The 12,438-nt window shown below is 38.6% G+C and overlaps 1 pseudogene; it reads left to right on the top strand.

The window, feature by feature from the left end:
• The window catches only part of LOC133969862 (gap junction alpha-3 protein-like), a 33,722-nt pseudogene that overhangs the window by 1,633 nt on the left and 19,651 nt on the right, over positions 1 to 12,438 (top strand).

Here is a 12,438-nt window from a genome sequence, read left to right on the forward strand (position 1 = left end):
TACTGTACACCAACGACCTAAAATGCCAAAGGGCCGAAGAAGTGGAGAAAGCCGGACATGTAGCACGTCACAAACATACTCACGTTTTTTTCTCATGAGCTGGGAGACCAACAGGGGCTAAACGCCTGTGAATATTGGGATTACATCCAACAGGTGGCCAGGAAAAGGAGACCAAAAGGATGTCCGTGTTGCTCTGTTTCTGCTGGATATGTAAGTAGGCAACTGTTTGCTAACATGTTAGCCATAACAACTTCATAAGCTAACTGCTAACTGTTGTGAACATGTTCTGGAGTCTTTCCGCCCCCTAGTGGTCAACAATTACTTAATGCAGCTTTAAAACCCAGCCCTGGCAGCTGAATCGGTGAAACCCTGGAAAAATGGTGAAAAACAACCTTTGGGTGATTCATTGACTGTAGGCCACCTACAGTTTTTACAGAGGCACAGAGGCATCTCTCAATTTGTCTGCTACAAAGAGTCACAATGAGTACTCTGATGATGTAATGGCTTCCTCTTACATGCTTAATTTGAGCTATTTGTTGATCATGCACTTCACTGGCTGAACATTATAAAGGGTTCCCTGAATACCTCAAATACATTTAGTAAAGGGAGAGTTTGCTTATCTTGTTCAATTTATTCACTAACTTTGATTCATCATATGATCCAGTATCCTAGATAAATTACCCACCATCCAAAATGACAGAATCAGACAGTTAAACGATAGTGGTAAAAGCATTTGATCATGAAAGAGGTAGATTCTATGATGCCCACAGCTATGTGCTGCTGTGAAGAAAGCAGTGAAATGCTCTGTAAATGATCCCTGTGTGTTTTGGCTTCCCTCAGACTGTGTTTGTCCTACAAGGCTCTGTAGTGTACCCTAGGGTATTAGCTGTAACCTTAGCTGCTTTCCAATGAGGTTCTCTCCCACTCTGCTTGTCCATGCCATGCGAACAAAGAAGCATTGTCTTTGGAGTCACTTTGGACAGTATTTTGTGTGTTTTTTGAAAATTTTAGGCTGTAGGTCCCTAGAGTTTTTTTTATATTGATTTTGTCTCTTATAGTTAGCCCGTTTGCAGGATTAAAAAAAAATGTACTGGAGAATTCTTGTTGGACACAGAGACCGTGGGTTAGGTTGTATTAATTAAAATTAAGTGGTGGTCTGGACCTTGGCTTTTTTAACCTGTAGATAGGCATTCTTTGATATTAGATGTCAGACATTCTTAGTCAATCTCAATAACACAAAACTACTCAAGATAAAGACTTGACTCCTAATCCAAAGCATGTGTCTGCATGGTCAGGAAATCAGTGACTCTTAATATTTAAATGATCAGAACGATGCTTTTGGATGTACCAACAAGTTGGAGAATTGTTCACCACTGGCACAGTTTTGTGCTGTAAAGGTGCCTCCCAGATTGTTTATGAGCAACTCAACACTAAATCACGTTTGGAGTCAAAATTGTTGCACTGACCTCTATGGGTTGAAAGGTTCAAGTCTGTTGCACTACTGACCACACCCAACTGGGTCGTTGGGTGTAGTCAGGTGTGGACACAACCAACTGTATGTAGTATTGCACTGTTGTGCATTGTGAAGTCCTGCACTTCACAGGGTGTGGCCGCAGCATGCAGCGACTGCTAGATGGCAACACAAATAGGATGTTCAGCCTTTGTGTAGTGTCTCCTTGAAGAGTTTGCATGTGTGCGCTTGCGGTTCCAAGGAAGGAGTTCCAAAGAACAGAACAGTGATATCTCCCTTTGGCTGACGAGTCTCCCCTGCATCCAAACTTTGGAATATGGTTGCATGTCAGTCATCTGTTTGAGTGCCAACCTTCCCTCTTGCAACGCGAGGATGTTCCTCCACAATGAGACACTGTCAGATAGCAATGTTAGACGTGTAGACTGTCTGATCCAGCTACAATTAAGCTACTTCTTAATTGTAGGCTTTAAGCTAACCTATGCCTCTTGCATAGGACAGATAATTAGCGTAGGAATAGAGAACGCTGGTAAAAATAGAAAGGGACGAACTCTACGCAGTGGCATAGGTTAGCTTAATTATGGTCTTTGAAAGAGACAGACTTGAGAGTTGCTTCTGTGCCTCTGACTAACCACAGGTGGCTTGCATAATATGACTCATCCAACCATGAATGTTTTGTGATTTCCATGAGCCTGACTTCTAACCGATGTACAGTTTGTGTGCATGGATAACCAAAAGAACACAGTACTCTATTACACACCGAAAGGAATCATTGTAAAGTCTACATTAATAACCTCATTCTCCAGTCCCCCAAAAAACTCATTGTTTATTTACAGTTTTAATGATCCTGGGGTGTTCAGCATTATAAACCCGGCAGCCTGTTGAATGTCTCGACCTTTCTTACTCGGTTTGCTAATAAGGTAAAGTTAACTGAGTTACTGCTCTTGGGTGGGCAGATGTATGCTGCCAGCAGTTGATGACACAACCAGATAAAAAACGTAGTACACACAATAAAAATACGGCTTTACAATGGTGTTTCTATTAAAAATGTGTAACACGTTTTTTTTGGTGTATACTTTTATTGAAGCAAATATCCCTCTCAGTTGGCCAACTTTTGATATTGAGCGCAATTTTTTGATATTTTCTATAAATTTTCACACACCCGATTTCTGTTACCAACACAAATAAAGTGTTTTCAGTTGATTTGCTGACGACATGCAGCAATATTTGTGTCCAAGAAGAAACTATGAGCCTTGATAAATGTTTGCCATTGTGTTATATATCTCAGAGTTTTGGACACATAATAACAAATGTATACTGTCTATTTTTAAATACTCTTTCAGAAATATATTGTCATTTGCTGGTTGGCCTGGTGTGGCATTATACAATATACTCATGATCAAATCGTTTACACACTTAAAAAGCTTTGTTAATCTTCTATATCGGAGCAGTTTGAACAACTCCACAATATTCTTGTCCAAATAAGTCATGTTTGTTCCAGTTGCATAAACAACTGCTTGGATATTTTGCAAATCTACCAAAAACAGAGATTTGTCCACACAACACTGCAAACAACTGAATGTGGCTTTTCTTAAGGATCTCAAGTCATCTCTCTGTGTGTCCTTTCGATAGGGTGATTTTTTTACATACAGGTTGATTTAACATTGCACATTATCCAAAATGTAAATTTGTTATACCTATCTTTATGTGGCCTTTAAACACAACTGTGATTCATATTAAGAGCATACTGAAGTGGAGGTATTGCATACAAATACGCATACGATATTTTGCCGAACACAGGTGTGTGTTTGCGCTTGTGTGACTTCTTACAAAAAGGAAAAAAATGATGTTCTAGTGAGACAGAAGGACCCCTTTGGGTTTGAGGCATTCACCTTGCAGGTAGGAAGGAAGAGAGAAAGATGTTGATGCATCTTCCCCTACACTGCAATGCCGTAGTGAGGTCAGTGCCAAAGACAAGGAGAGTGAAAAAAGAGCTAGAGATAATGGAGGGCCAGAGTGATCTATGGAAAAAATAAAATAGAATAAAGGTTGCCAGATGAGAGGGGAGGATGTGACATGTAGACTCAGAACAAAAAAGGAGCTGAGGGTAAAAGTAGGAGACAGAGGATGGAAGAGAGTTTTACCTCTGCAGAGGTTTAGAGGAGAATCTGTGTCAGAGCTCCTTAAAATTCCCCTGAATTACATTTTTTACTTTTGTCAAAGGTGGGGATGATGGTATTCTGAAATTACAGAATGCACATTAAATGCAATACTCAGCATATATATGCAACAGCTGCAGTGCAGGTTTGGCGTCTGAAAGGGGCAGCGGTATTTTGCATTATATTTTTGCATATATCATAGAACACTTGATTCAAAGTAGATTCTATATTGGTTGTTATTTGAATTGTGTAGAATGATAATTCTCTATGGATGTTTTCTACATGATGAAGTTAACCTATACATAATTCATCACCTATCACTCTCCACTTGACTGTTATAAATACATCATAAAAGCTAAATAAGTGTTATTTGGCCCATGTTGCAGGTCGGGATGGATTTCAAGCCATTCATCAAAAATGTATGAAGGTTTGACCAACCTTTTAATGTAATGGACAAAGTGATACATACAATAGCTTGGTTGTCCTTTATCTCCTTGTTTATATGGACTGAAAAATACATGAATTAAAAGGCTTGAAAGGTTTGACAAAGCCCAATACGTCCACGTCCCTGTTTGTGAGCTCTAAAAGCAACTATCTGCTCCTTTGGCCTGAGGTTGTTCACTCCTGTAGTTTTCATGGACATATTTGAGTTCTCTCTCGCCATGCACTTTTCCTAAATAGGTCAGGATAGCCACAAGAAGAAGGTACCCTACTTCAAGAAGGGCACCCTACTTATCCCAAAATAATCTGAGATGTAGAAGCTCTGCTTTGATTGAGTGCGTCGTTCTGTGGAATCATAACCTGGAATATATACAGTGTTTCATGTATCATTAATAGTCATCTCCCTGGATAAAATCTATACTGTGCGGGGAGATTGTGTTGCAAAGCCAAACAAACAAGGCTATATGTCAGCATTTGGCAGGATTAGTAATCCATCATCCAGCCACACTGTCTTTCAAATGAAACCATTTTTCCGCGCATCCAGAGTTGTCATTAGTTTATTTGTGCAGCAATCCCCGATGTTGAATGCTATCGATTATAATGTCTGACAGGGGCTTTTGCCAGTAAAGCTGACCTCAGCTTTCATTCAGCACAGGCCATTATTCATCTCAGCAACACATCAATGGTGTGTGTATGCTCTTTCCTAAACGTGTAATATGCCTCTATTGCCTGATATGAATGCAATTTGGTTCCAATGATTTTCCACACGTGTTGAAATTCATAGAGTATAGAATTACATTTTTATTCTGATCTGGACACTTGTTTTTATATTTTAAACATATATTTTTGAAGTTATGTAAAGATACATCGTATAACCATTGACATATTATCCCTATACATCAACTATAATCAATATTCTGGAAAACCAATGGGTTTATCATTATAGGCAAGTTATTAATGTGGTCCAATGAACAACAAAATGGTAATTAGTCAAATGTATTAACTAATTAACACGCATTTATTTCATCAAGAGAAACAAATGCTTGATTTGGAAAGTAAAGACAATGGCAGGTATCATAAAGCTATTCTTATTTATTTATTAATGTTGTACCCCAAATGAAAACATTTTAATAAAATAAAGGACCACACTAGTATAAAGAACTTTTCTTTCTTTATAGTTTATTCATGGTCATTTTAATTTCCAGAGTAGATTAAAATTTATACTTTGCATCAACATCACTAAAAATGATAAATTTAAAGCTGGAAAAACAATATTTTCTTTTATAAGCAATGGATTAAAAAAAACTGCACTAAATTGGAGTTGTCACTCTCAGTGATAAGATCTGAGACAACCTTCCCTTCAGATCTATGGTGATTTCACTGTCTTTTATTTCACATTTTTTTAAATGTATGAATTGACTCTTACTGCTCTCGTCCCCTTTGTGTATAGTTGCTGCCAGCCGAGCTGTGCATCATCTCTACTAGCTCCTAAAATCCAACAAATAAACTGAGCAACTAGCTGGTGACCACAAGTAGCTGCTGAATTGTTAATTAAATCCAGAGCTAACAGAGAGATTGAATGTGCAAATTAGCAGCTGTTTGCTTTTACGTCCTTGTCACTGCTGATAACAGCTTGATCCTTTGTGGCCAAAAATCATTTCCTTCAAATTGACACGAGTAACAAGTGCTGCTACACCTCAGGTAGAGGTTACAACTAAGTGACCTTCTCACATCTACTTAGACAAATTAGTTAAATTTTTCTTACATTATTAACAGTGACTTAAAATCCCTCAAAGGTGAAGGTTAGACATGCTGCACAGCACTTCAATGAAAAACAAAAAACCAGGAAACTGACCAGCTGATTATTGTTTCTTTCAGCGGTGAACTGAAAACTGTGAAACGTGACATTGTAATTTCTCTGTAGCAACACTTCATACATTTTTAGGATTCATAGAGGAATCTGAATCAAAATTATTTTGAAATGATTGGTACTAACATAACCAGCATCAGTCAATTAAAACTATGAACATTTCATTGTTCATGTCAGGTCAGATTTATTTCTGCACACTTCAAGCCTCCATATCTGACTCTGTTCTCACAAGCTGGCCAAGTGGGCCAATGCCTGCTGAGCAGAATGAGTGACCATTACAACCGAGGAGCTGCAGTCAGCTCAGTCCCGTGTGCTTATGGGTAATTTTTGGCCAGTTTAGAAACCTTAAAATCTGCATAAGAGGACTGAGGGTTTGCGGCACATCATTCAAGAAGCTGAACAAGGAAAATCGTTCAAAGTTCAAAAACTCTACAAATCAATTTAGAAATGTAAGCTCAGTCTCAATGAAATGCTGGTGCATGCAGAGTAACAAAGTGATCTCTATCACTAAAATATTAGGTGCAGTGACCGAAAATGATTCAAGTGAGAATCAGCCCTATCTGATCTGCATCACTAATTTTCCCCGGGAGTCATATCTAGCATCCAAAGATGATTATTAATGACAGTCTGCCTTTCTGCTGAAAAAGTTGGTCCAATACTTTGTGTTTTGTGCTGAACTCAAACCACTCTCCTGCTATTATTTTTCTATTTCCCAGGAAAATGTATTGACATGACATAACTCATAAATACTGCGTAGCCGCAATGCGATTTATGGAATTATCTGAAAACACGTATTGACCCAATCAGCACAAACATTGGGATTTTTTTGGGAAATGCTGATACCATTCATTTGAATGTTTTTAACTTTCAAGTTATTTCATGTAGAAAGCCTTCTGCATAATGTTTCCCCAGTTAGCTTGAATAGAGATGAAAGGGCGATTTGAGTTGATAGCATATTTTAGATGGCATGAAGACAAATGGGACGGAGGGAGGCTGCATCTGGTACACACTGCATCATCATCCCCACGCATGGTTGAGCTGTGCAACGACTTAATGGAAAAGTTGTGTGCAGAGTTCCTTTAAACACAATATCCTCCAGCTTTGCACAGTTGTTGTTGTGTTATCCTTTTGTTTCACAGAAGTTTTACGTAACTTATATAAGTAACAGTTGAAGAAACTTTTGCATCTGAGGGTTTTCAGCATGGGCCATTTGAATTGATTTCAATTTTGATGTATTATCATAACTCAGGTCTTTTTGATATCTGTCCCAGATCAAATGGAGTTAGAGCAAAGCCATTTCTTTCACAGTTGTTGAGTGACGGTGTGAGACTTTTCTTGTTCATTTACTTCTTTACTGTACTCAAGTACATTCTTCACGTATTTGTACTTTACTTCAGTAGATTTATTTTCAGGTACTTTTCAACTTTACTCATAGGTCATCAAATATCGGTACTTTCTACTCCACTGAACATGTTTTTTAATATATATTTTTAAGTAAGTAATAAGTAATAATAACAAGAGCAGAATTCGTCCACTGATCCAATCAGTAACTAAAGAGCCCCACCTCCTTCAACGTCAGAAATGCGCAGCAGCAGTTATACACCACTACGGAGAATCATCCGTAATGATGTTGTAAATGTAGTAGTTAGCGATAACATTTACTTTTAATAAGTTATTTCTATTTAGAAGCAAGTGTGAATTGCTTTAACAAAAGTAAAAAAAGTCAATATGGTACTTTTACTCTTACTTTACATTTTTTCTTTGAAAGGGACTATATACATCAATTAACAAAATCTATTGGGCCCGTCATGTAAGTGTACCAGATTTAGCAACACAGGCTAGTTTTCCTCTGTTGTCCCTGTTAGGTGAATGGCATGAAAGAAAACCATTCGAAGAAAATATACAAAAGCACATGGTCTGCTTGAAACGTTGGCAAGACCTTGACGTATTAACACAGCTTGAGAGACAACCAGCGAGAGAGAGACATTTCTGCGCCCTGACAGTTAAGCTGCCGAATTTCTCTGCCTGCTGAGGTCTTTATTCCTTATGAGCTGCCATTAGCAATCAGTGGAGCTTAGAATAAAGACTGGATGGGCGGGTGAAATATGTTTGCGGGAGGTCTCTGCACAGATTACACTGAACTCACTTCACAACGTTCTGTGTGCCTACGTGTGCAGAGATATGTGTATTTTTGTGTTTGTTAATATTGACACAGACACAGTAAAGAATGATTTTTGATTTAGTATGTGTGTGTGCGTGTATGCGTGTGAGAGGAAAGTGTGCGTGTTTCCCATTGCATCTGCTGCTGTGCTCCGGGTCATTTTTGTCCCTGGAGGCTGGTGACAGCAGCTGCTGTATGAATGAAGGTATGAGTGTGTGTGTGTGTTTGTGTGTGTGTGTCTGTGTGTGTGTGTGAGTGTGTGTGTGTGTGTGCGTGTGTGTGTGTGTCTGTAAAAGCCTCTGGGAAAGAGGGAGCCTGCATGTCCAGCCGATACACCAGCTGAAGAGCAGTTATCGTTCCACTACACACAGACTCTTACAGGTCAGTCAGCTGCCTACAGATCAGTCTGCAGAGTTCTGCAGCAGTGAAGCATCGTGTCCTTAATCTTTACTCTGTCTTCTTGTTAGCTGTGAGCTGCTGTTGGTCCTGGCACTGTGTGAAAATGCCAGCTGTCAGAGATGCAACAGTGAAAAATGAAAATAAGGAAAGGGTCTAACATGTGTTTGAGATTTAGAAAGTCTTAAGAATAGTTATCATGAGTCTGAACTGAGAGGAGGTCCTACAGGAAGCAGGAAGCTCATGGTGTCTGGTGGCGCGTGCATTCTCTTCATGTTGTCCTTTTTTTTAATTGACTCAGCAAGTGGTCCTCTTTTCATATTCAGCCCCTCAGGATTGAGATGCTAAAAATTGTGAAAAAGTCCTTTTCATCATTTATGGGAGTTATTGAATATTCTGCAGGTTCAGGCCCTGGAGCTGTCTCACCCGAATCCACTCTAACGCACAGTATTGGCTCGTTACTCTGCAGTGCTTAAAACACTGATGTTTGCAGATAACCTTCGTCCACATGCTTTCTGCTAATGCAGCAATCTGCCCTGTGCTGATTATCCCGTTGTCCAGCAGTGGAGTACACACATACACACCCACACCCACACAAACACGCACACACACGCACACGCATGCCTGCAAACGCACACAACACTACACTCAATATTTGCAATGTCTTCGAAATTTCTAAAGATCCAAGCCGCCCCAACAAACAAAGAGTGATAACTGCACTACGTCAAATAGAAAAGTCCAGTGAGCAAAAAAGGTTTATCCATTGTGGTCCACATTATCCTCACAGACTTTTTTTCTGCATCCAATCCAACCAGTCCAGCTCATGCATTTAGGATATGAACAAACGACCAGGACATTTTAACTAGGTTTGTGCTTTTAGGTGATCAGAGGTGTGTTGTAAAGATGTCACATAAAGCAGCTCGTTGCAAGGCCGGTGTAAGTTTTAATTATTTTGTTTTACTACTAAAAATGTTGGTCCCACACAGGCTGTCATAATCGTTCACGTAAATTCAAACGTCCAAATCTAACTAATTATATTACATCCAAAATCACATTTTTATACTTTACATTATTTGTCTTTAATTAAATAGCACAACTAATAACTGATATTAATTATCTATTGTCTATTTGATGGTGAATACACATAATTCAGTTAAAACTAGCTGCGTTTCAATGCTACCTGACTTAATGGTTCTAACTATGCAGGATTTAGTTTAATGTTATGAAACGTTACAACGTGTTATAGTTCCACAACCTGAGAGGGGGTGATAAAATCATCCAGATCGGTCAACTGCAGCACACCGCTAAAGTGCCATATTATATTTGATGCCGTAAAGTGTTTGTTGTTAACCTGTGTGTCGTGAATAGCCCACATGGCTATGCTATGTTCACCTCCACATGTTGTCTTTTGGTATATCACATTCTTTGCATGATAATAATAATACTATAAATACAATAAAACTACTACTAACAAAAAAAAATAATATAAGAGAACACATTTGAAGTAACATAATAATATATTAACATGACATTTAAAAGAAAAGGTAATAGAAAATAAATACAATACGCCTGAGGTCTTCAACAGGGGGTCCGCGACCCCTAGGGGGTCCGCGGGGGGGTCGTGAAATGTTTGGTTGATTAGACAATTTTTTATATTTTTTATAATTTTTGATTTATTTTCTAACCAATTTTTTTCACAAATTTAAATGTCTTTAAATACACATTAACATGCATCCAACATATTGAAAACTGATTTGACCCTCTGCCTGACAACCTCAATCCGTCCAAGGTTAGATAAGTTGTGTGCTACCCATCAGGGTCCGACATCTCACTGATGTGGGAGTATGTGTGGCATCCACAGATGGCTTGAGGATTCACTGTCTCTTCTACATGTGTTTAAAATAAAAACATGAATCTGTGAATTACTTTAGTAGCTCAGTGTTGTATGCAAGCCACCCTGTACCTTGCACATGTTTAAATTAAAAACATGAATATATGCACCCGTGTTATATCTGAATAGCTTAGTATTGAATGCGCAATAACAGGGTAGCTATGTTCATATATCGCACTAGGCCCAGTTTAATATAAAAAACAATTTTATACAATATATATAGTAGGGGGTCCCTGCTCCATCTCTCCACCAGTTTGGGGGTCCTTGGCCTGAAAAACGTTGAAGACCCCTGCTTTACACCTTAAACCATTTTAAGAAGGATATCTTCAAAACGTTAAAGTTAAAACGTTTTCTTTATCAACATTGTTATAAAAGCATATATGCTGTAAAAGCATATTTGTTATAAAAGCATATATGCTTTTATAACAATGTAAAATTGGGTAGGATAGAATCACCTTATATGTAATTTTATATAAACTGTATTATAGACTTTCTTTTAAAGAAAATGTAAAAGTATATTTCTTTGCATGATTAGTGAAACTATATTTTTTACAATCTTCATCTATTCTATAATAATGTTTTACATAAGTAACTGTGTCATATTATTTTTTCATTAAATTTTTTAGGTTGGTTCCCTGGCTGAGTGTATGCAAAAATGCGATGCTGAAGGGACAGTATAGAATCTGCTTAACAAAGACAGAAAGGACAACATTGACTTGGCAAAAATAAAAATAAATTACCTTGAAGAAAACAACATCCTCGGATCTAGTGCAGCCTCATGAATATTATATGAATAGTATGTGTGGGGATAAGGGATAGCAGTGTTTACTATGTAATGAGAAAGTCACAGCTTCGCACACAACATAAACAATATATTTCCAATCTAGCTGTATCTATTTTTGTTTTGTAGAGCTCCCATGAATACTATCAATAATATAATTCACCATCTGTTAGGTTTGGATAATTGAAAAATATTTGATGTATATATTTAACATCAGCAAACACGTAAAAAAGAAAAAAAAAAGAAAGCCTTCTCGATCTCTGAGCCTGTGCCACTGTGCAGACATGTGGGTAGAGCGCAGACCTAGTGACATTTAGCTAATGCTGTTACGATGTAGTAATTATCCCTGGCATGAAATGAATCTCAGCAGAAAGCGAACACGGATATGCTGTATGCCTCATTTTATCTTTACAGTGCTTAACATCAGCAGTGCCCCAGACTCTCATAGACACTGAAAATGAGCCAATTTCCTGTTTTCTGTGTTATTTAAACACATATTTTTGCATATAAACGTGCAGCGTCGACTGCAGATTTCTATCTCAGTGCAGCAGGATGCCTCGGATGACTCCTTGTGGTGCAGAGAACCATCAATAACAGGCCTCAGGTCTAACCCACTGCTGTGAAATGACCAATACAGGCAGATGCATCTGGCTCAAAGCAAATGATCAGAGTGTCGGAGCGTCCAACTAACATACGCAACCTGCAATTGGCTTTCGGAGGACCAAAGTTGGAGACAGGCTTTATTCTGCGGATTTTCCAAACCATAAAAGTCAGTGTAGCATAGCAGCTGCTCCGAGCGCAGACGGCCGGACATGTGTGCCATTTTGAACAAGTCACACACATCGCTGATTCTCCCCCTTTGTCTCTGTGTCCTTGTGTCTGTCTTTGTCACACAAAAACACACTCGCAGGTGGAGCAGAAACAGTCCTGCAGCGTTGCGCTGCTCTACTTTAAGTCTGTTTCACACTAACTCAGGTTGCTGTGCTCTTACCCTTCACCGGTCGTCCACTTGGTTCTCACGGATTGACAATCTCAAAGGAGTAAAACTCTTTTTATACGTTTCTCTTCATTTCTTCCTCCAAACCTCTGTGTGTCCACCTCTTTTCACTCATTACACTTGTTTTCAGAAACTAACCTTTCACCGATTTTCTCATTGTTGTAGTTACTGGCCACAAACGGGAGGTGTGGGCATTCTTGAGTCCTCATTAAAAGAGGCGCTATGGAGTCCCATTTGACATGAGGATAAATCAATGGTAGAAAGACCAATCTTT

Source organism: Platichthys flesus, chromosome 15 (genome assembly GCF_949316205.1).
Source record: "Platichthys flesus chromosome 15, fPlaFle2.1, whole genome shotgun sequence".
Taxonomy (NCBI): Eukaryota; Metazoa; Chordata; class Actinopteri; order Pleuronectiformes; family Pleuronectidae; genus Platichthys; species Platichthys flesus.